Below are 25,370 nucleotides of genomic sequence, written 5' to 3'. Positions count from 1 at the left end.
CTGAGAATGTTAGGATTTTCCCAATATCAGATTGTTAATGTATTTATTTTATGACACTTTGTACTTAAGCATGAATATATTTAAAAAGGGTGAGGTATCATTTTTATTAGCAGAATAAGTGTATTTTGAGGAATTTGTATCCAGGAATTTTTTAGATATGCTCTCTTTCACAGAGGACAATAGAATGTTGTTTCTAAAGACAAAGTTATTTTAGGGTTTGCTTCACTCTTGCTTTTTGCAGGATACTAATTAATCAAGGGAATTTGGAGTTCAAAATATTCTCCTTCAGCAAGGAACATTAGGAGAAATCAGAAGATAAAGGTGTGTGTGTCCTTTCATTTTTAGGAAACTTGAAAAATAAATTGGAAGGGTTTGTGACTAGTCTAATAAAAATAATATACAAAATTAGCAGTTACTGGATATAACTATAGCTATCTGTAGATAAAAATGGTAAAATTCTTGTCAAAACTTTTCCACATGTATTTGAGAATCTTAAATGGATAATTTAAAAAAATTTTTGAATTTTAAAAAGTACAAGGTAAATGTAGAAAACCTAGATAGTACATTTACTGGGGAACTGTGAAGAAAAATGTAATCACCTATTATCTCACGGTTTAGAGATACTATAAATATTTTATGGGAGGTATCTGCAATTTTTTAAACAAATTAGGAATCAAGCTGTCAAATAGCCAAAATACTAATAATGGTGAAACACTAGAGTTTTATCTCCTATTAGAATTAGCAGCATACCTGCTGTCATCACTACTTAAGTAACTCTGAAATATCTAGCCAATGCTTTAAGAACAGAAAGATAGAACATTGGAAAATACAAAAATATTTGTAGATAATAAAAAATGTCCAAGATACCCAAACTAATAAAATAAAATTCCCTGTGATGTAAATATCATGATTTGTATATCAGTAGTAATCAGTTCAAAAATAGGCAAAAAAATATCATTAATAGTAGCAATAAAAATTTATGCTGAAGATTAAAGTCTGTAAGAAATGTGAATGACCCTTGGGCAGGAAACTATTAAACTTCATACAGACCTAAAGACTTGTTCAGTCTTAGTACTTAACAAAGGAATATCATATTTGGTATGTCAAATCATTAGAGATTCAAAAACATGTACATGAGACATATATGAGTGGTACCATATTATGTTAAAGATGACGTAGACTAAAGTAATTCCTATGTTGGCTGTGGGAGAAGATAAATCAGAATGCTCATATAATGCAACTACAGGGCAGACAGTGTTGCAGCCGGTATTGGAATCTGTCTACCTGCCTACCTACCTATCTATCTATATATCTGTTTATTTATAGATAATTTTTTTTACTATTTAATGAAATGGAAAATGAGAGTAACCTAAAAAGTAACAGTGTTAGGACACAATATAAATTATAACCTTGTATTCTTTTTTTAAAGATTTTATTTATTTATTTATTTGACAGAGATCACAAGTAGGCAGAGAGGCAGGCAGAGAGAGAGGGGGAAGCAGGCTCCCTGCTGAGCAGAGAGCCCGATGCAGGGTGGACCCTGGGATCATGACCTGAGCCTGAAGGCAGAGGCTTTAACCCACTGAGCCACCCAGGCGCCCCTATAACCTTGTATTTTTAAATGTGCTTGCAAAGAAAATAAACAAGACAATATACAAAGTGTTATTGATGATTATCTGCAAGTGATATAACTATAAGAAAATAATAACTCACTATTATCAAATTATTATTAAAGATTCTCTAAAAATATATTTATAATCAGAAATTTGAAAATAGATTCAGTTTTCTAAAAACTCTAAGGTTGGACAAATGCCTAAGATTTCATTATCTCTTGAAAAAAATTATTGTAAAAACCTATTTATTAAGATGGATTATATACAGAATTAATTAATGGGGGGATCATCAGAGTCTCTGATTAGGGCTGAACAGACTGCACTCCCCAGCTACCATTCATATTTGACTTTGGTATATACCTATGCATCTGGTAATTATGCCTCCTGGGAGTGTGGGTCCCAACAAAATCCCTGAAAATGATAAAGAACAATATGTTCCTATGTTTAAATCTGAGCCCTTTCCCCCATGCCTATGTATCAAGTGCCACAGCAGTTTAAATGTTCAAATATTGATTGTCAATGACATTGAAGCAAATTTACTAAAGTCTTTATGGATTAAGTGGGAGAATTAGTGCACTTACTTTAATTCTGCAGCCGTTTTTATTATTTACCTTTCTCTCCCCTTTCCCATTGACTCTCCTGTTCTGTTTACAGCAATTATACCTGGTCAAGAAACTTAATAATTTTTGGGAAATGTACCCAGTGTGGGATTCTGTGCCTCTGAAGTCTTAAGTGTTAACTTTGTTAACTTTTTTTGTGCTATTCTTCCTGAACACAGCTTTTAACAGTGGACTTGTTTTGTCTAGTAATTATAGATTTGCAGGTACCACCACTCCTTTGTGACTAAGGAAGAACTTTGGTCTCTCTGGCATGTAAGACCCTGAAAAGGTCCTGGCACAGCCTTGAACCTGTCTCATCACAGGGCTCATATCCCTGAGGTGCTTCCCACCACAGGAAGCCTGCTCTTTAAACTTCGCAGTTAATGACAGATGAACCACTTTTAAGTTTAAATAAAATTTGATTTTACATTGTCAAGATAGTTTTCTGGTTTGTTTGTTTAATTTTCTCCTAAGACAGTGCTTGATTCTAAAAATTGCTTTTCTGACAAGACATGTCTGATACCTTCTATTTTCTGAAATTCTAGAAAAGAGGTTTTGAGCAAAGCATTAGTCCTTGTATTTTTAAAATAATTGCTCATTTAAAAAAATAATACAGTTAAGTTTAAAATGTATATAAAGGTATAAATAAAAAAACAGGATTACCTTCTTCCTCTTTGTATTTGCTCTACTTAAAGGTAACCACTGTTAATAGTTTCTTTGGTATCTTTGCAGAAAATGTGTACTTATGACATGTGTTTATGCCTTTTTAAACTTACATTAATAGTTTGTGTGTAGTGTATGTAATAGTTTGTGTGTAGTGTATGTATGTGTGATTCTTTACAGGCTGACTCCTTTAATTACCAGAATAATCTTAACAGTAGATATGACTTAGACAGAGTGTTGAATTGGTGGAGGTTCAATGATTATTTATTGTTGGTTTTCATTCTTCCATTTGGCTGAGTTTATATATAAAAATGAGGATAGTATGTAATTACTTAATATACATGAGACTATCATTGAGTCTACTCCTGATTGCACCAATGACTTTCATTTTCTATGACCTAGTTTCTGTCTCTGTAAATTGAAAGGGTGCCTTTACCTACCTAGGGAGAACATAAATATTAAACAGGGCCAAAATACAAAATCAATTTTTGTTCTTACATACTACTTAGATAATATTAAGATAGTAATGATGCCATAACATTCCTTCTAATTATAAAAAGGCAATTTGTTTTATTTAGAGTGGACCTCATGGAAGTTATAGAAGTAAAAATAGGATGGCGTTCATATTTTCTGCCCTTAAGGAATATAAAGTCTCTCCACGTTAAGAAGGTTCACACACCAGATGGGAAACATAGTTATTGCCAGGTGATAAACTCTTGAACTTGTGCTCTCTTTCTTTCCCTCTTTCACTCTTCCTTTCTCTACATTTCAACCAGAGTATACTTGGTTCCTTAGGAATTTAAGGAAACTTGTCTTAAACCTCCACTTTCAAAGCTTAGGAAAGTCTCCCCATGATCTTACTAAGTCTAGAGTCTTTGTGTCTCCAGCAAGCTTCCCCACATTGGTCTTTGACTTGCCTCGATGGATAGTCTTCATTTTGCCCAAGGTTAAGCCTTTCTCTTTTAATAGTTTCTGTGAGAGCACAACATAACACAACACACACATACACATACACTAACACCACTTAGGAGAAGCTACCCAACTTCTGAGACTTAGAGGAAAGAGACTCACACTGCAAGAAGGGCAATCTTGATAAATCTTCCTGGATTCTGGCTTCATCCTTATCCCTCACTTCCAGGATGTCTCAAGAAGCTGTCAAAAACTGCCACGTGTCATCTCGACTCATCGGTCTAGGTACAGGTCAGCCTATCCTGTTATTTATTGTGTGGCCTTGACTGCTTAGTCTCTAAACTCCAGTTTTCTTACTCAGATGTTAGGTAAGATTAAATTATACAGTTAACCCTTACTGTACTGTGGTTTAGGATGCCCACCCCCATGCAGCTGAAAATCCACTTACAACTTCTGACACCCCAAAAACTTTACTAAAGGCCTACTGTTGATGGAAGCCTTATTAATAACATAAAAAATTAACAAGTATTTTGGACGTTATATGTATTAGATACTATATTCATACAGTACATAAGCTAGAAAAAAGAAAATATTACAGTCATGAGGAAGAGAGAATACATTTACAGTACTGTACTGTATTTATTGAAAAAATCTGCATAAAAGGTGGATCCACACAGTTCAAACCTGTGGGAGTCAATTGTATATGTGAAGGTCTTAGCAAGTACAGAATTCAGTGTATGATAATTATCACCATTTTTATTAATGGAATGATGTTTTCCCCAAATGCTTCAATCTTGTTTCAGACCTAGGCTAGATATATTTTTATAAAAGCAGACTTTCACTCTTCGGTACTTACAGAAACTATGTAATTGTTCAAACCAGGCACTTTAGAAAGTGAAACATGGCACTTTAGATAATTATGCTGGGATGAAAATGTAAACCATTGATGTTCTAGGCACACAAGAATAGGTGGTCCCTCAGGGTTTACCCGTAGTGCCTGATTTGTAGCTCGTGCTCAGAGAACACAGGTCATTGTTGTTGAGTAAGACAGTGAGGATATAGGACAAGTGAGGTCACATTCATCTTTCTGAGCTTTAGTTCCTTACTTATTAAATTGAGGTTAACAATAACTAGCTCACAGGGTGGCTGTAAAGATTAAATGAAATTGTTATCTTATAAAACAGAGTATATATGTTGAAATTAGACACCTGCTGATTCCCCTCTCCATCTCTGCAAATTACCTTAGCTGTACTGATGGGTAAGTTTTGATTATAGCTATTTTACGTACGTACTTCTCACACCTCCTTAATGTATCTTTATAGTTCATTTGACTGGCCATGGGAGGTGGTAGTCACAACCAACTGTACCTGTGGTTCCTCAGTTTACACTGGAGAGCTGGGTCTGTATTTCTTCAGTTAAGCACATTTTAAAAATGAATTATTTTTATTAACTTATACTGTATTATTAGCCCCAGGAGTACAGGTCTGTGAATCGTCAGTATTACACATTTGACAGCACTTATCATAGCATATACCCGCCCCAATGTCCATAACCCAACCATCCTCTCCCTACCCGCCCCACCCCAGCAACCCTCAGTTTGTTTTGTGAAATTAAGCATCTCTTAGGTTTGTCTCCCCCCTGACTATGGAAACAACTTAGATGTCCATCAACAGATGGATGGATTACGAAGATGTGGTATATGTATATAATGGAATACTATGCAGCCATCAAAAGAAATGAAATCTTGCCATTTGCAACGACATGGATGGGACTAGAGGGTATTATGCTGAGTGAAATAAGTCAATCAGAGAAAGACAACTATCATATGATCTCTCTGAGATGAGAAATTTGAGACGCAGGGAAATTTGGAGGGTAGGGAAGGAAAAAATCAAATAGTTAATGCACTTCTTAACATTGAAAGGCATGAATTGTAGTGTTCAGAAACCACACCTGCTTTCCCTGTAAATTCTCTGTGGCACTTTTTTCCCCCCTTTGTGTTTTTTCTATATTTTGGATGATTCATAGTGTAAGTAGGATTTTTTTCCTTAAATATTTCAAATATGAATGTTTATGCATTCAGTAGACTTCGTATGAATTAAAGGCACTTGTTTTGCACATCAACGTGGAGATGTATTTTTTTCTTGGGAAAAAATATAGCTGAAACCTTGAACATTAATACAACAGTTGGAATACATATACCAAATTTTATTTTCTTAGAATTTATAAATAAATTTTAATAACACAAAACTGGAGGAAGTAATAGATCTCAAGGTTTGGGTCTTTTGCAAAATGACCACAGCATTTTCCCTGTTATCTTCCATAGTTCTCTTCATTAGCAAATCTGTATTCAGTCCTGGATTGCCCAGTCTTCAGGCTTACAGGTAGTAGATGATTTTAGTCATGTCATAAATTATGTAATTATGGAATGAAGAAGGTGTGATGAGAGTATAACAAGAAATTTGTGCAAAGGTTAAGGAAGTCTGTTTGTGGATACCATTTAAGTTAAGTGTTTAAAGGTGAGTAGGTCTTTAGGAGGTAGGGAGAAAGCTTTTGAAAACAGCCTAAGAAATAGCATATGCAAAGCCTAGAAAGGCACATAAGAAGCGTGATGTTTTGAGGCTTAACAAGTACAGCTAAGTGTGACTATGAATGTGGATGGGAAGGAGAGGACTAATTTAAAAAATGAGATTCTTACTCTCATTGGTTCAAACAACCTTTTCTGGGGCTCTGGACTTTGTATTGAAAGGATCAAAATTATAAGTAGATAAAGTTCTATTTGGAGAAGAATAGACATGGTAAAGATTTGGAGCAACCTAAACTTCAGAAATCTCTGTAAGGAGAAAGATTACTTACTTTCTTTGTTCTTGATAGTTTCTCCATAATCTCAAGAAATTAAATATTTAACATACCCTCATTCTTCAAAAGGATATTGCTGCTATAAAATGTTCCCACTTAAAAAATTAAAAATAAATAGATAACATTAAAAGCTATACTGTTTCCAACCAGTTAATTTAACATTCCATTCATTTTGTTAACATTTTCTCCTGTGAGCTGCTCTATAGCCACCAGACAATTTTACTGTGCAAATTCTTTGCAAATTTTGCCTTGTCAAAATGTGAATTATATGAGGGATGAAATGATTAAAAATTGCTTTTTTTTGTACAACAAATAACACTTTCAGAAAAATCATGCTGATATTAACTGCCATTGCTCTTCCATTTTGCTCCCAAGAATTGTTTGAATGTATACACTCCATCTTTATATATATCAAGAAGTAGAAATATAAATAATGATTTTTACCGTTAACAAAATAGTGATTTCAGGGGCGCCTGGGTTGCTCAGTCATTAAGCGTCTGCCTTCAGCTCCGGTCATGATCTCATGGTCGTGGGATCAAGTCCCTCATCAGGCTCCCTGCTCAGTGCAGCTCCTCTACTCCCCCTGCTTGTATTCCCTCTCTTGCTTTGTCTCTCGCTGTCAAAAACCAAAACAAAAAACCAAAATAGTAATTTCATATAGTAATATTTATATCATGTGAAAAATAAAATGTCATATGGGTGACTACCTTAGTTCTAGTACTATCTTGCCTGCTTCATTTTGTATTTTCCCTGTGCTACACTATAACATATACATAAAATCTTTATTTTTTACTTGGAAAGCACTTTGAACATTCACATTTGAGCTAGAAGAAACCAAGTCCCAGCTGGAGACTGATTTGTTCCCTTTGGACATCTTCTCTAGGACAGAAACTCTTCTACACCTATTTGTGGTCCCAGTTCCTACCCAGTAGATAAAAATCTATCAAATAGGAGGGTACATCTCTTAAAACCAGTTTCTTTTTGATTCTTAATCAGTCCATGTTCTTTCCTGTATACTTATACTTCCCTGTCTGTTTTTCTACTGCAAAATGGAAGCTCTCAGTTTCAAATTATGTGTAATGCATAGTTGCTGGTTATCATAATCCCATCCCCATCTCACAAGAAAGCCAAGCTCACCAGCATGTTAGGACAAGGAGATTATCTGGGCTGAGGACCAGTGGATATACCAGAATGTTCCTGAATAAATATAATTTCCATATTCAAGATGGATGGGGCTTTGTGCTTTTCAATATGTTGTTCATGCGTGTTTTGATTAAACTACAGAGTCAAGAGAGTCTGTTGGATCAGAGACTGTTTCTAGAATAGTATTTCTAAGCAGGGGTAGTTCCACCCTCAGGGGTGTTTAGGAAGTTTGTGAGGGTGTTATTGGTTATCACAGTGATTGGAAGAATGCTACTGGCCTTTAGTGAATGGGTCACAGAGATGCCGGGCATTCTGTGGTACACAGGACAGTTCCACACAGTGCTATTAAAATGGCCCACTCTGTTTTCCTATGGAAAAGCTACAGCTAAGCATAACTTTTACATGTATACACAAAGCATTTTTGCATTGTCTTAATATCTAATGAATTTTCCAGGATTGCAACTATTACAGAAATTAAGAGAAAATCATGTTTAATTCAGAATTTGAAAAGAATTGTTCCCAACTTAATAACCATGTCACAAACAGCAGTCCCTCTTGTAGTATTTGAGTTTCCCATCAACAGACCTGCGTTTACATATCTGTACTTGCAACTGTTGCATTTATGGTATAAGCATACCTCAGAGATAATCACTGATCACAAATCACTGTAACAAATAATAATGAAAAAGTTTAAAATGTTGTGAAAATTACCAAAATATGAGACACAAAGTGAGCAGATGCTGTTAAAAAAAAGAAAAAAAAGGTATGAAGAGACTTGTTTGTTGCTGGGTTGCCACAAACTTTGAGTTTGTAAAAAAATAAAAAAAATCATGGGATCTGCAAGTGCAATAAAGCTAATAAACACAATATGACGAGGTGTGCCTAGAAAGGCACAAGGGTCTAGCTGCTTCATTATGTCTTATCATTTACATATTTAAGTTCCTGTCTCTCTGTTATAAAATATTTTTCTTTTATTTCTTTCTGGTGTCCTTGTTGAGAATAGCCTGTTTGAGGATGGAGGAAGCCCCGGGCAGAAGCAGGAAGACTGCTTAGGAGGCTGGTGCAGTTATTCGGGTTGGCAGTTACAGTAGGGTAGATAGAGACAGAGCTAACAGGATTTCCTGACAGATTAGATATGGGTTATGAGAGAAAGAAGTCAAGGATAACTGTAGGCATTTGGGCCTAAGCAACTGAAAGGATGTATTCTAGTTGCTTTGAACTGAGATGAAAGAGTGTGGGTGCCACAGATAAGGGGTGGGGGGTAAGTGTAAGAGTTCTTTTCAGACACGTTGAGTTTGAGATGTCTACTGGACATCAGAGTGGCAATGTTGACTGGGCATCTGAATGTGAGGCTGAAGTTCAGGGAGGGGTCTGAGCTCGAAATACATGGGAATTGTCAAGTATGTGGCATTTCAAGAAATGATCAAGTTGAATGAAATCACCAAAGGAGTGAATATAAATGGACGAGAGTAAAGGACCTATGATTGAGATTTGAGATTCTCAAATAAAGCTTCTAGAGAAGAGATTAAGAAAGAACATCAGTGGGATTAGAGGAGAAGCAAGAAGAGAGTACAGGTATTCTGGAAGCCAAATGAAGAAGGAGAATGATAAATTGACTCTTAGATTTAACAATGAACTAAACATGATGGATAAGCTTGATTTGGATGGAGCAATGGGGGTGCGAGCCTAACAGGAAAGAACTCAGTGGAAGGTGGAATGTGAGAATATGAAAAGGGAGTAAGATATGGAAGGTGAGAATATGAAAAGGGAGTAAGATATGGAAGATATGGGGGGAGTGGTTCAGAAGGAAGTTGTTTTTGTTTTATGATGGGAGGTATAGCTACTTACTTATTATCTAATCCACTATAAAAATCAAAGTAGATCGTGATGATGCTGGAGCTGATATAAGGAGACTGGCATCCTGGTTAGCCTTGGTGGGCCTGTGACTGCACTACTGGTTTTCCAAGCATCTGGTATGCCACAGCCCTGGAATGGCCAAACTGATACGTAATAGACTTTGAGACCCTGGGAGCAGAAGGCTCTCTCACTTGCCAGTGTTTCTTCCTCTTTTGTTTAGGAAAGTTGATCAGGCACCAGCCAAGGGTTTAGGTTCTAGCCAGATACTAAATTAGAAATTAGTGGTAAATTAGAAGGGAAGGCAGAACCAATTCCTTCTTCGTAGGCAACTGTCTGAGAACAGCTAAAATGTGTCCTTCTTGTCCACTTGGAACCATCTTAACCATTTTGACTTGTAGGCAGACTGTCACAGGGCCTTTAGAATAAGGAAAGTGAAGCACCTACAAGGGCAAAAAATATAAGGAGGCACTCACTTTTAGAGTCATGCAGATATGATGTTGACACTTGAGAATGATGCCTCCTTGCATCCTTTTGTACCCTAGGCACCTTGCTTGCTACACACCCCCCAATTCCCCTGGTCCTGAGAATGGGCACTGTGATTTAAGGAACAATAGAAAACCCTCTCCCTAATTATCTCTTCTCATATTACCAATTGGTGATTAAATGTGCTTTAGTCAGTCTGATACTCCTCTTCTTCTTCCATATCTGGTCGACTTTGGTGACAAACAAACATGAGGAAGACTTGGTAAAGAAGAAAAGAAATGCTTCTGGGCTGCAAAATTCTATTGTTAGTGATGAGGCAGAGTAGGGAATGATTGGTTGGGACCTTTTGGCTAGGAACATGAAATTTTGGATACCTAAGAGACTGGAGAGAGGCAATAGAAGGGAGACTGGTTAGGATCAATCAGTTTTGTTTATGTAGACTAAAATAGAAACTGTCCCTCTCTAGCTTAGGACATTTGTCATTTTTTTAAGAGTTTTAAGGGCCTTGGTACCATTTTGTCTTTCCATCTGTGGAATCCAGGGGTGATAGGAGGTGATCACTTACCTTTTTGGCCCTAAGAATTGAGTTTCTTGTTCTGCCCAGTGCAGATCTGAGAAAGATTTTGTGAGGTCATCTGAAGAATTATCCACCTTTGTACCTCAGAAACTGAAGGAAACCTTACAGCAATATCTGTAGAACCTAGAGGATTCTCAAGACTATGTGTCCTGGAGAATATTGTCAGGTGGTCTTGTGCTTATAGGCTCTGAGGAAGCCCTAGTGATAAAAGTATAATAGAGAATCACAGGCCATCTTGATTATACTATCTGAGTTGACAGATTCTCAAATGAGGAACATTTAACACCAAATATGTAGAGGTGGTGCAGATGTGCTCGTGTACAAAATGAGAGTCGCATTAAATGTGTAGATTGCTTTAGGTAGCATAGACATTTTCACAATATTTATTCTTCCAATCCAGGAGCATGGAACATTTTTCCATTTCTTTGTGTCTTCCTCAATTTCTTTCATGAGTACTTTATAGTTTTCTGAGTATAGATTCTGTGTCTCTTTGGTTAGGTTTATCCCTAGGTATCTTATGGTTTTGGATGCAATTGTAAATGGGATTGACTCCTTAATATCTCTTTCTTCTGTCTTGCTGTTGGTGTAGAGAAATGCAACTGATTTCTGTGCATTGATTTTATATCCTGACACTTTACTGAATTCCTGTATAAGTTCTAGCAGTTTTGGAGTGGAGTCTTTTGGGTTTTCCACGTATAGTATCATATCATCTGCGAAGAGTGATAATTTGACTTCTTCTTTGCCGATTTGGATGCCTTTAATTTCCTTTTGTTGTCTGATTGCTGAGGCTAGGACCTCTAGTACTATGTTGAATAGCAGTGGTGATAATGGACATCCCTGCCGTGTTCCTGACCTTAGCGGAAAAGCTTTCAGTTTTTCTCCATTGAGAATGATATTTGCGGTGGGTTTTTCTTAGATGGCTTTGATGATATTGAGGTATGTGCCCTCTATCCCTACACTTTGAAGAGTTTTGATCAGGAAGGGATGCTGTACTTTGTCAAATGCTTTTTCAGCATCTATGGAGAGTATCATATGGCTCTTGTTCTTTCTTTTATTGATGTGTTGTATCACATTGACTGATTTGCGGATGTTGAACCAACCTTGCAGCCCTGGAATAAATCCCACTTGGTCGTGGTGAATAATCTTTTTAATGTATTGTTGAATCCTATTGGCTAGTATTTTGTTGAGTATTTTCGCATCTGTGTTCATCAAGGATATTGGTCTATAGCAATCTTTTTGTTTCAAAAAAATGGAACAAATAATTCTAAAATTTATATGGAACCAGAAAAGACCTCGAATAGCCAAAGGGATATTGAAAAAGAAAGCCAACGTTGGTGGCATCACAATTCCGGACTTCAAGCTCTATTACAAAGCTGTCATCATCAAGACAGCATGGTACTGGCACAAAAACAGACACATAGATCAATGGAACAGAATAGAGAGCCCAGAAATAGACCCTCAAATCTATGGTCAACTAATCTTTGACAAAGCAGGAAAGAATGTCCAATGGAAAAAAGACAGCCTCTTCAATAAATGGTGCTGGGAAAATTGGACAGCCACATGCAGAAAAATGAAATTGGACCATTTCCTTACACCACACTCAAAAATAGACTCAAAATGGATGAAGGACCTCAATGTGCGAAAGGAATCCATCAAAATCCTTGAGGAGAACACGGGCAGCAACCTCTTCGACCTCTGCCGCAGCAACATCTTCCTAGGAACAACGCAAAAGGCAAGGGAAGCAAGGGAAAAAATGAACTATTGGGATTTCATCAAGATCAAAAGCTTTTGCACAGCAAAGGAAACAGTTAACAAAATCAAAAGACAACTGACAGAATGGGAGAAGATATTTGCAAACGACATATCAGATAAAGAACTAGTGTCCAGAATCTATAAAGAACTTAGCAAACTCAACACCCAAAGAACAAATAATCCAATCAAGAAATGGGCAGAGGACATGAACAGATATTTCTGCAAAGAAGACATCCAGATGGCCAACAGACACATGAAAAAGTGCTCCATATCACTCGGCATCAGGGAAATACAAATCAAAACCACAATGAGATATCACCTCACACCAGTCAGAATGGCTAAAATCAACAAGTCAGGAAATGACAGATGCTGGCGAGGATGCGGAGAAAGGGGAACCCTCCTACACTGTTGGTGGGAATGCAAGCTGGTGCAGCCACTCTGGAAAACAGCATGGAGGTTCCTCAAAATGTTGAAAATAGAACTGCCCTATGACCCAGCAATTGCACTATTGGGTATTTACCCTAAAGATACAAATGTAGTGATCCAAAGGGGCACATGCACCCGAATGTTTATAGCAGCAATGTCCACAATAGCCAAACTATGGAAAGAACCTAGATGTCCATCAACAGATGAATGGATCAAGAAGATGTGGTATATATACACAATGGAATACTATGCAGCCATCAAAAGAAATGAAATCTTGCCATTTGCAACAACATGGATGGAACTAGAGTGTATCATGCTTAGCGAAATAAGTCAAGCAGAGAAAGACAACTATCATATGATCTCCCTGATTTGAGGAAGTGGTGATGCAACATGGAGGCTTAAGTGGGTAGGAGAAGAATAAATGAAACAAGATGGGATTGGGAGGGAGACAAACCATAAGTGACTCTTAACCTCACAAAACAAACTGAGGGTTGCTGGGGGGAGGGGGTTTGGGAGAAGGGGGTGGGATTATGGACATTGGGGAGGGTATGTGCTTTGGTGAGTGCTGTGAAGTGTGTAAACCTGGTGATTCACAGACCTGTACCCCTGGGGATAAAAATGTATGTTTATAAAAAATAAAAAAATTAAAAATAAAAAAAAAATGAGAGTCAGCTGAAGGAATAGTGGGCAGAGAGAGACATAGATGGCTGTGCGGAGCTTCCATCAGGAGGAAGTGTCTAGAGGGGCAGGCAGCAGACACACCTGGAAGAGAAAGGGTGGACGTGGTTAGAGATATGGTCAGTGATTCTCTTATAATTGGGAATTTGTTGATTATAGGACCAAGGAAAAGCCCACCGAACTTAAAAGTAACAAAAGTTTTCTTCATTTTAAAGTGGCTCATGGAATGGCAAAGAAGTGCATGACTAATCATGAATGAAATAAAAGGTAACTGACTAACGATCCTATTTTTTTTTTAGATCTGGAGGTATTTCAGTGCAAAAGTTAAACCTTTATATATTGCAGCCACATATGAATCAATCTGGGAATAGTACTATCAGATGACAAGTTTTTATTGCAGTTTCTTTTGGGATGAGAGCTGATGCTGCTTTAGTTTGTTTTTCCACATCTCAGAGTCCACAGTCATATGCTCATGGAAGGAAGTCCTTACTGAAAATAGTAAATATTTGACTTTATTCGGTACTTTGAGAATTTCTCCAGAACTTATTTTCCAAAAAATTAGTCAAGTATTTCCCAGAGGAGCTTTCTTCTTTTTCATAAACAGTATTATTTTTGTTTGTAGTAGTTACTTTTCTAGGTCCTTGCTTCCTCTTTACCTGTAGTACCATAAATAGCGGAGTCAAGTAAAAGTGAGGACATAATTAACTGAGAAATGGAGACTCACCCATGAACTTCATTTTAAATCTAGTATCTTTAAATCTTTTGTTATTATATGTGTGGCAAATAGTAGACCTTTAGTAGAAAATGCTTTTTTGAAACCATTGAGTATAATGTACATTTTGATTAATTACTTCTTTTATTAGATGGTAGAGTTTATTAGTTCATGATTTGAGGCCTGGTTGCAGATGGCCTAGATTCAGATGCTGGCCTTACTCCTAAGAAGTTATGTGATCTTGGGCAAGTTTTGTAACTTGGCTGTGCCATGGTTTCTTCTTATAAAAAGTTGGGTAAATAATAGTACCTACCTTTTAAGATTATTATGAGGACCAAATAAATTGATATACTCAAGGCACTTAGAACAGTTCCTGGCATATGAGAGGTACTTAATAAATATTACAAATGACTTTAACAAAAGCTGTCAGGCATTTAATATTTAAAAAGTGAGAAAACCAAATCTCTGCTTTTTCCCCCCAAATAGCACTGTAACTAGCAATGAATACTGAGTGTTGGTTGTGTGAATTTTAGATAAGCCTTTTTTAGCTTCCTGTGTTTCTGAAGATGGAGCAATAGAAGTCATCTTCCTATCTGGCCTCATATCATTATATCACTCTTGACACACTCTTGACACTGTGTTTATATATTATTTACATTTTTGCTAATCATGTAAGTGAGTTGAGTTTTTATAAATTTGTGGGGACTCTGATTAGTATTGGGGGGGTATTCTTTGTCCATGATGTTTCCTTCCATGTGAGTGTTTGGAGTGGTGGATTTGTTCCATTTTCATGCTCTGTCCCTCCACCTAAATTAACAGAATCAAAATAAAGGAAAGTGTACCTCCCAAAATAAAACAATGATGAGATTTCCATGTAGGCAGCAACATGTTACCCACAGGTTTCTTTGTTGCTAATAGGCGCATAGTCATAAAGGTGACAGAGTTCTCTTCATATACAGTGCCCACAGGACTTCCCTCCCAGCTTCTCTCCTGCTTCCAGTAATCCAGTTGTATAAACACGTGGGAAAATGTGGCTTCTCTACTGATAACCACCTGATGGGACAGCACTTTGCTGTTCATACTGGTGAACACCTACTCATTTTAAATAGGTGAATTTAGGGTGATGCTCACAGCAGGCTAATGAGAAAAATATTCTTATCAGTATTCTACAGCTGAAAAAAATGAGCCTGCATGAGTTTAAGGGAGTTCAAGGTTATACAATTGAAATACACAGTGAACCCAGGTCTGCTGACTACTTAAATCCCATGTCCTTCTCATTTTATTGCTTTCTCATCAGAATCCCTCAGGCTCAGTAAAATATAATAGGACCTGAAATAGTAGCCAAGACTATTCATTAGAAATCATAATCACAGAATTAGAATTTCAAATAGCATAAGATTTGATACCATATTTAACTATTGAAAAGTTTACTTTTTATAATAAAAGTCCCTACTTTCTCTTTAGATATATTGTTCATTTTTCCTGGTAATATAACCTAAGCATTTTCTAACTAACTTTAAATTTTCAAAGAATTTTTTTTCATTACATGTATACTTTATCATGAAAGTAGATTTTATGTTGATAGAAGTCTGTTTTCTTTCAGTGTGGCTAGTGTTGAGTAGGCCTAGATTGACTCTGAAATTCTTAGAAGAGTATAATTACCAGTTCTTATCCTGCACTTGGTAGGTAGGTGAGTGATCTCAGGAAGAATAAAATGGTTCTATTTTTGTAACCATTATTTTTCTAAGCCTCATTCTGAGTAAATGACACATTTCTATATTGCAGGGACAAACCTCAGACCTGTAGCATTGGTTTGGAGAATATGAGAGTGTGGACCTCTGTAGTCTCACGGAGTTGTGTTCATGTGCCCGGCCTGAGCTGCCAGTGCCACAGATACAGCCACAGAGGCCAGTGCCGTTATGTCCAGTGACTCGCTAAGGGAAAGCTCCCTCACTGCAGAAGCAGGCCTTTGGCAGAGAACTGCCTATCTCAAGATCACGTTCAGTGATGAGCCACTAATGAGTTCTGAAAGACCCGAACTCCTGTAGTAATAGTAGTAGCTACTTTTTATTAAGCAATTACCGCATGCCAGATTGTATTTAAGTCTTCATGTTCATTGTTATATAGCTTTGACAAATTTAAGGATGATCATTCCCACTTTAGAGCCAAGGAAACTAGTAATTTGTTTAAAGTTGTAGAGCCAAGAAGTGGTGGGGTCAGGATGTGAATTCAGGGCTGACCACTAAAACGTGTTCTTAACCAGCAACTTCCACATGAAGGATGATGAAATACGTCATGTGTGTATACCTGTGCCCATAGCAGGCATAATTAATTGCTCATGGTATGTGTTCCGGCCGAGCTGATAATCCTTTCTTATATTACATTCTTGGCATCTGTAGTCAAACAATCAGACTTTTAACAGGCAAGGTAAAATATACTCTAAATATGTCTCTATTAACTTCCTCTGAAATTTCAGTGGTTTGTTGAAATTGGGCCAGTTTGCTTTTGGGAATAATAAATAAGGTAAATTATCGCTTTGTTTTATAGGAAGAACAAACATGCAATATTTTTCTATGGAAGTCTTCATTGGTGTGGACAGTTGAATTGAATTCAGGATAAATTTCATTTTAAATAGCATATAAAAGTCCTCTCCATGACAGAAAATTTTAAGGCAAGTTGATTTTACTGATTTATAATATTTGTTTTTTGAAAATTTTCTTGAATGGATATTTGAAATAAAAAACAAATTTTGACAGTGCTCAGAGTTTGTTACAATGAAATTAGATTTTTTTTATATAATTGGCAGAAAATGAATTTAAAATTCATTAGATTTTAATCATAGATCAAAATATTAATCCTCTAACAATTGAATTTAAAACTGTGTTATAGCTGTAGTTGTAAAAATAAAAACTTGTTAGGATTACAGCTTTATTTACTTAACTTGCTTACTTATTTACTTATGGTCCTTTTTCCCTTCAGACCTTACTACTACTTGAACTGAATATAGTATTCTTTTTTAAATGTCACATACAGTCAGGCAGACATTCCACTGTGTCTCTTGACCCCTTGGTATAAGAGACTCCTCACCACAGTATTATTGAAGAGCATCTTAGCATAGGATTTAGGGATGACATTTTTAAACCAAAGACTAGTAATACTATAATAAATGATCATTTCTGTCTGCTGCTTTAGCGTTCAGATTTCTAGAAAATGTGCTCTTCATTAATATCCTCTGAAATCTGACACAAAACTGAAAAATAGAAAATAACTGATATCAAAATATATTTCCATAGGTAGTCTACCTCACCAGCAAAGAGACTGAGGTATAATTTAGTCTAAATTAATATGTGAGGCCGTGGAAAATCCTTTATCTTTTGTGTGAATCTTTAAAGTTAAGTAACATTATACTTTGTTAACTTATCTCCATTTGTAAAGAAATGAAAACTATACTTATTTTTCATTACCCGATGTTGTTAGGAGAAGAAAAGTATGTAATACTGAAAATAAGACAATGTATCATTTTGTTTTAAGAAATGCTGACTTGAATGTGCTTTTTTTTTTTTTTTTTTTTCAAAAAATAAATGAAATTAAGGAAAATAACTCAATAGTTTTTCTTTAGTAACTCTACTTGTTCTCAATAATACCATTTCTGGTTTTTCTTTATTGATAAGGTCCTAGCTATTCATACTATATAAACAGAAGACAGTACTTCTCTATAACACTGTGACCACAGACCCTTTAACTCTGACTAATGGTTACTTTGAAGTGCTGGTGGCCAGTTGAAGTTTATAATTTGTTACCAAATTACTATTATCTTTATTTTCATCCTGTATTTTGCCTGTCAAGCAGTCATATTCTCCAAAACTGGAGAGTCAGAACCTTCAACTAAAGAGTTTGTTTAACTAAAGGCAGGAAGGGCCTATTTTTCCTTGAAACATTTGGGGAATTCACTCTTTTTCATTTGTTTTAAACTTAAAATCTGGAAGTTATTTAGGGTTGCTTAAGGGGTTTTTTTGTTTGTTTGTTTGCTTGATTGGTTGATTGGAGTTTTTGTTTTTGGATTATCTAATGACTCTCCCAGTTTCTAAAATCTAACTAGTGCCCTTTTGTTGTTTCATTTATACTGCTTCTTTAGATTAAGAATTAGCTTCTCCCAAACCTAAGATTTTAAGATCTCCCGACAATCTTAGACCATAGCTCCCATGGCCTGGATTTTTGTTGTAATGTTACCTTAATCTGTTATATTATTGCTGTTTGTTCTAGAAAACTCAGTTTTCTAGATCTGGGAAGAAGGATGGGGGTTTTTATGTATTAATATTTTATTACATTTATGTATTAATATTTATATGTTTCTGTATTTGCGTGTATTATGAAATGATTACTACAATAAGTCTGGTTAATATCTGTTCCCATAACATAGTTAAACATTTTTTTTTTCTTGCAATGAGAAACTCTTAAGATCTGCTATTTTGGCCACTTTTTTTTTTTTAAGATTTTATTTATTTATTTGACAGAGATCACAAGGAGGCAGAGAGGCAGGCAGAGAGGAATTGGGGGAGACAGGCTCCCTGCCGAGCAGAGAGACCGTTTCGGGGCTCTATCCCAGGACCTTTAGACCATGACCTGAGCTTAAGGCAGAGGCTTAAGCCCACTGAGCTACCCAGGCATTCCTGTCTTGGCCACTTTCAAATATGTAATCCAATATTAGTAACTCTAGGCACTATGCTCTATATTACATCCCCATAACTTATTTTATAACTGGAAGTTTGTACCTTTTGACTCCTTTAGCCATTTTCACCTACCTACACCCTACCTCCTGCCTCTGGCAGCTACCCATCTTTTCTGTGTATCTGTGAGCTTGGTTTTTTTCTTGTTGCTGTTGTTTTAAATTGAGTGAAATCCTATGGTATTTATCTTTCTCTAGTTACTTCTTTTAATTTAGTGCCCTCAGGGTCCATCCGTGTTGTCACAAATAGCAAGATTTTATTTTTTCTTATGACTGAACAGTATTCTGTTATATATATATATATATATATATATATATACACATTATATATGTGTGTCACATTTTTTTAATCCATTTGTCCATTGAGGGAGAGCAGTTAGGTTGTTTCCATGTCTTGGCTATTTATAAATAATACTGCAGTGAACATGGAGGTGCATTTATCTTTTTTAGTCAGTGTTTTTGTTTTCCTTAGATAAATACCCAGAAACGGTATGACTGAATCATATGGTAATGCCATTTTAATTTTTTGAGGAACACTTACACCATTTCCCGTAGTGGCTGCATGAATTTACATTCCTACCTTCGGTGCACAGGGGTTCCCTTTTCTCTACATCTGTGCTAATACTTGTTATTTCTTGTCTTTGGACAATAGCCATTCTAACGTGTATGAGGTGATAGATATCTCATTGTGGTTTTGATTTGTATTTCCCTGTTGTTGAGCATCTTTTTTCGTGTACTCGCTGGCCATCTGTATGTCTTCTTTGGAAAAATATCTTCTCAGATTCTCTGCCCATTTTTTAATCAGATTGTTTGTGGTTTTACCATTGAATTATAGGAGTTCTTTATCTATTTTAGATATTAACTGCTTAACAGATAAATGATTTACAGGTATTATTTCCTATTCAGTAGGTTGCCTTTTCATTTTATTGACAGTTTGCTTTGCAGAAACTTTTTAGTTTGAGCTAGTCCACTTGTTTATTTTTGCTGTTTTTGCCTTTGTTTTCAGAGCCAGATCCAAAAAATCATCTCTAAGACCAATGTCAGAGAGATTATAGCCTATGTTTTCTTCTAGGAGTTTTATGTTTCAAGGCATCCATTCAAGTTTTTAATCCATTTTGAGGTATTTTTTATGTATAATGTAAGATATCCTTTTGCATGTGGCTGTCCAGTTTTCCCAACAGCATTTATTGAAGAGACTGTCTTTTCCCCATTGTACAGTCTTGGCTCCTTTGTCATAAATGAATTGACCATATATGCATGGGTTTATTTCTGGGCTCTCTATTCTGTTCCATTGATCTATTCATCTGTTTTTATGCCAGTCCTATACTATTCTGATTACCATAGCTCTGTAATACAGTTTGAAATCAGGGAGCATGGTATATCCAGCTTTGTTCTTTCTCAACATTGCTTTGGCTCTTCAGGGTCTTTTTGGTTTCATACAAATTTTAGGATTGTTCTATTTCTGTGAAAAATGCCATTGATATTTTTATAGGGATTACATTGAATCAGCAGATCACTTTGGGTGGTATGGACATTTTAACAATATTCTTCTAATTTGTATCTTCAATTTCTTTCATCAATGCTTTATAGTTTTCAACATACAGATATTTCACCTGCTTGGTTAAATTTATTCCTAGGTATTCTTCTTGACTCAATTGTAGATTGTTTTCTTAATTCTCTTTCTGATAGTTCATTATAGGAGGGATCTTTTTATTGATGTTGTTATTATCGCTATATAAGGGTATATGAAAAAGAGTTCTGTACAGTTCTGTACAGTTCTTATGCTGAATGAGAAAGTTGTTTTTAGGAAGTGATGAAGATAAAATATAGAAATTAATTTTTTTTCAGAATTTACGTTGCTTATAAAGTTGTTTCCTGGCAGTTGTCTATGTCCATTTAAAATTTGTGATAATATTTTCTTCTTCCCCTTTTTCTTCATGCTATCTGATTTGTTTTGTCGTATTACAGGAATGTTCATTTGTATTTTTTACTTACATTAACAAGACAGGATAGATAATGAATTGAAGTTCATTCATTCGTTGAGACCTTTCCTTTTTCTTTTCATTTCTAGTGATTTGTAAAATTGATTTGATCTTCTTTTCTCTGCTATGCACAAACCAGACAAGTTTCCTTTTTTCATGAAAGCTTTGGCTTCACATTTTTAGTACTTTCAACTGGAATTTTCCCCCTGTAGATGAATAATAGTAAGTGAGGAAACATTCTTTCTTATTGTTCTCTGGTTTTCCTTAGGGAATGAAAATCCCTGTAGGATTAGGTAAGTAAAATATTTTTAACAGAAAAGCTTTTTTCTGATTATTTTGTCTTCTTATTATATCAGTATTGATAATTGTTAATAAGCATATTTATTCTGAGGTATGTAAAGAAAAAATTGGAAAATGGTGCTTTCTGTTGCTGCATAAATCTAGGTCCAGTCAGGAGAGAGGAACCACATGATCACTGGAACAGGGAAAGCTTAATATAAAGGACTGTAAGTATGACAGGGAATAGCAAGTGAGATTGATAAGAGGTAAAGAAACCTCTGTAGAATACAGGAATAGCAGGTGTAATATGATGACTGAGATAGAGTACCCCAAGAAATGGCCCCTTGAGACTTTCAGAGTTTATTGCAGAGGACCTGGCTGTGGGTCACTGCAGAAAAGTCAGTGTGGTGCATTTTTGTTGGAACTTACCCCAAATCCACCCCCTGGGAACTTGCTGCAGATGCATCTTACCGGAGGTACTCCTACTACACAGTCACCCAAGCCACTGCTGGGGCAGCTGCAGGGTCAGCTGACCTCTCTACACTTGCAGGAGCTGGGCACTGGGGGAACCAGGAGGGAACAAAACCGCTTCCTCTTGCCCTCTCCTGTGTGTCTGTCTCTCCAGTGCCCTCTTTTGACAAACCATATGCTGCATTTGTCAAAGAAAACCTATTGAAAGACCTAACAGAAAAGCTTTTTTCTGATTATTTTGTCTTCTTATTATATCAGTATTGAGGTGAATTTGGAGTGGAAGAGAATAGTTAATAACCACCACAACTCTGCAAGATCATTCATGACAAAATACATTTTTCCTTTCCCATGGACTGTGATAGTCTGTGAGATAGCCTGATTGCATTTCTACTGAAGTGTCTACTGAATGAATTGTTAGGCATATCAGTTTATTTAACTTCTAATGAAATGTATTAATACTTTGCAGTTCATATATATCTATTCTCTCGATGAATCCTTAAGAATCTGTGTCACTATAAAAGTTAATTTTTATTATTTTTTTAAAAAGTGTTGCTTCATTTCATCCTGCTTCTTACCTATATTCTTTAGACTGTAAACATCCATTTAAATGTTAACAAGCGATTGGCAGCCACCTACGAAGAACTTATTCTTGCTTTAAATTCTATTTGAAAATAGCTCTAGAAGCTTATTTGCTTAGAAGATACATTTTTTAATTTTAAAATTCTTGATGTTACCTAACTAAATTGAAATTTTATGACATTCTGCTTTAATATTTCTTAATGACAAAATTCATGAGCTAAAAAAGTCTAGATTAAAAACAAGAAAAGGGGGCTCCTGGCTGTCTCTGTTGGAGGAGCATGAGACTCTAGGTCTCGGGGTTATGAGTTCAAGCTCCACATTAGGTGTAGAGATTAGGTGTAGAGATTACTAAAAACAAAACTTAAAGAGAAAAAAAAAGAACAAGTTTATAAAACCAGGTATGAATCCCAGCGTTAGTAGCCAAATGGACAACATGGTTTTGGTATCTTAGATGTATGCAAACTAAATACTTAAAATTATTAAAACTTGAAATTACTGACCAGAAATTATGTAGGTCCCATGGGAGAACTACTAGAATGTATCTGGTGATAAACCTGTGTTTCCCTGGTTGTACCCCATCCCACTTCCAGGGGAAAGGGATGTTGATTAGATACTGGGTTAAATCAAGGATACTGATCTACCTATCAGAAGAGACTTTCACTGCATTTGGAAATTTTGATCTAGCCCCAGACCTGATGACTCATGTTAGTCCCTTTGTAGTCAGTTATTTAGAATAACTAGTTCATGTGTGGCTTCAGTGGGTATCTCCAAATTTTCTCAATAAGCCTTCTCTCAAGAGTTGAACTCAATTCTGGTGAACCTGAAGCTTTCTTGCATCATGGAAAGGGAGACTGTTGATTTCTCCTGGTTTGGTTTGGCCATAGTGTGAAGTAGTATGCTGTCCTTGAATCAACTAAACATTTAGAGATAGTCTTTTGGGCCTAGGTGGCATGGGGATGGACTGTACAAAGGGGACTAGAGAGCTGGATTGTGGTGGTCACAACTGTCCATTGGTGAGTGTCTCCAGTTTGACCAACAAATCTGCTTGGCAAAATTGGTTACAGATTACAGTGTACCACCTTTATTCTTTTAAAAGAATCTTAATAATATTAAAAAATGCCACATGGGGTAAGCTTGCTTTTTAAAAATAAAAGATAACTATCTCAAGTTTGGTGACTAATAATTATGAGTGAGTTTAAGAATACTAAACTGATACTTTTAAAAGAAAGTATGACCATTAAAAAAAAGTCTTTTGGTGTATAATAAACTGATACAGAAGAAATTTCTAAAAGAAGAATTATAAATGTAGTTTGAGAAGTTGCAATTATGAGTAAGTATATATTTCCCAAATTGCCTACCCTAATGGGCACAGCACCTATCTACATGTAAAGTATGAAATTACATATTAAAGAAAAATGTAGTTTCATTACTTTGTACTCATAACTCGTAGTAATAGCTTTGGTGCAGCAAAATCCAAACTTTTAACTCCTAGAGCAGACTAAATAATATAAATATTCTTCATGCATACAAAGGCTTATGTAGAAGAAAGAGTGTGTGTGTGTGTGTGTGTGTGACTAAGTTGAGTTTAAAAGATAATTGAAATTATAAAAATATTCCTGAATGTAGGAAAAGATTTGTCATTTTGCAGAGGGGCAATGAGTTACTTTGATGTTTTAGATAATTCTCTTATAAGAGGGAATTTAATTTTCTTGATATCCCTTACTTGATAATGTTTTTTGAGTTGTGTCTCTGGAAGTACCTCAGGGCTGAAACTTAAAATTTGCAGCTTTTAGCATTTGTCTAAGATGTAACAGGAAGATAATGAACATAAGAATCTCATTTGTAACCTTACATAGAGTGAATATTACCTTATATAGCAAAATAAATAAAGATTTTAAATCCTTAAACTGGATTATCTGGGAAGGCCTTAATGCAATTATACCTATCCTTATAAGAGAAAGGCAGAGGGAGGTTTTTTGTTTGGTTGGGTTTTTTTGAGAGAGATGATGAGGAAATGGGACCATGGAGGCAGAGATGGGAGTGATGTGGTCACAAACCAAGGAATGCCTGGAGCCACCGGAAGCTTGAAGGAGCAAAGAAGGGACTTTGTAATTAGAGCCATTGATGAATGCATGGCCCTATTGATTCTTTGATTTTGGCCCATAATCAAAACTGCCTTTTGGATTTCTGGCCCCAGAATTATGAGAGAACTAATTTTGTTGTTTTACACCAAGCAGTTTGTGGTTATAGCAGGTCTGGGAAACTAATTCACTTACTTAGTACATGGACTGATTGAATCTTTGTTTCTCCCTAAAATTCATTATGTTAAATTAATTACAAAATCCAAAGTGATGGTATTTGGAGGTAGGACCTTTGGAAGATAATTAGTTTTGGATGAAGTGATGAGGGTAGAGCCCATGCGATAGGATTATTGTCCTCCTAAGGAGAGACCAGGTGGCTGTCTCCAAACCAGGAAGTGGGTCTTCATTGGATACCAGATCTGCTGGCTGCTTGATCTTGGACGTCCCAGACTCCATAACTATGAAAAATAAATGTTTTCTAAATCATCCAGTCATCTATTGTGTTGTGACAACCCAAACCGAGTAAGACACCTAGAAATGAAACAATTGCAAAAATAAATTGTAAATATAAGATGAATCAACTTTACAGAGATTAACAACTATATTTTAAAAGAAAATATTGTATTTAGTGATGGTGACTGCATAAGACAGATATTACTATCATATGCTTTCTAAGTGAAGGAAATTTGGCAAGCAAAATTATGGAGCCATTAGAAATAATTTCAAAGAATATGTAAGGCAAAAATGTGACTATGATATAATACTAAGTAAAAACAGGATTTATCATTTATTTACATTATGGGGCACCTGGATGGCAAAGTCAGTTAAGTGTCCTACTCTTGGTTTCAGCTCAGGTCATGATCTTGTAGTCATGAGATCAAGCCCTGAATGGGCTCAGTGCTCAGTACAGAGTCTGCTTGAGATTCTCTCTTTCTCTCCCTCTGCCCCTCCCACTTATGTTCTCTCTCTCTCTTTTTCTCTCAG

The 25,370-nt window shown here is 35.9% G+C and overlaps 1 protein-coding gene across 1 annotated transcript in view; it reads left to right on the top strand.

The window, feature by feature from the left end:
* LOC309868560 (uncharacterized protein) overlaps window positions 1–16,871 on the top strand; it is a gene marked incomplete at its 5' end in the record, with an annotated part of 65,928 nt that extends 49,057 nt beyond the window's left edge. The window contains one exon of the mRNA XM_082738555.1: window positions 16,816–16,871. The remainder of the gene's footprint in view (window positions 1–16,815) is intronic.
* Between the last annotated feature and the right edge of the window lie 8,499 nt (window positions 16,872–25,370).

This window comes from Mustela nivalis (assembly GCF_964662115.1).
Source record: "Mustela nivalis genome assembly, chromosome: 7".
Taxonomy (NCBI): Eukaryota; Metazoa; Chordata; class Mammalia; order Carnivora; family Mustelidae; genus Mustela; species Mustela nivalis.
This window is presented reverse-complemented; position numbering and strand designations above follow the sequence as displayed.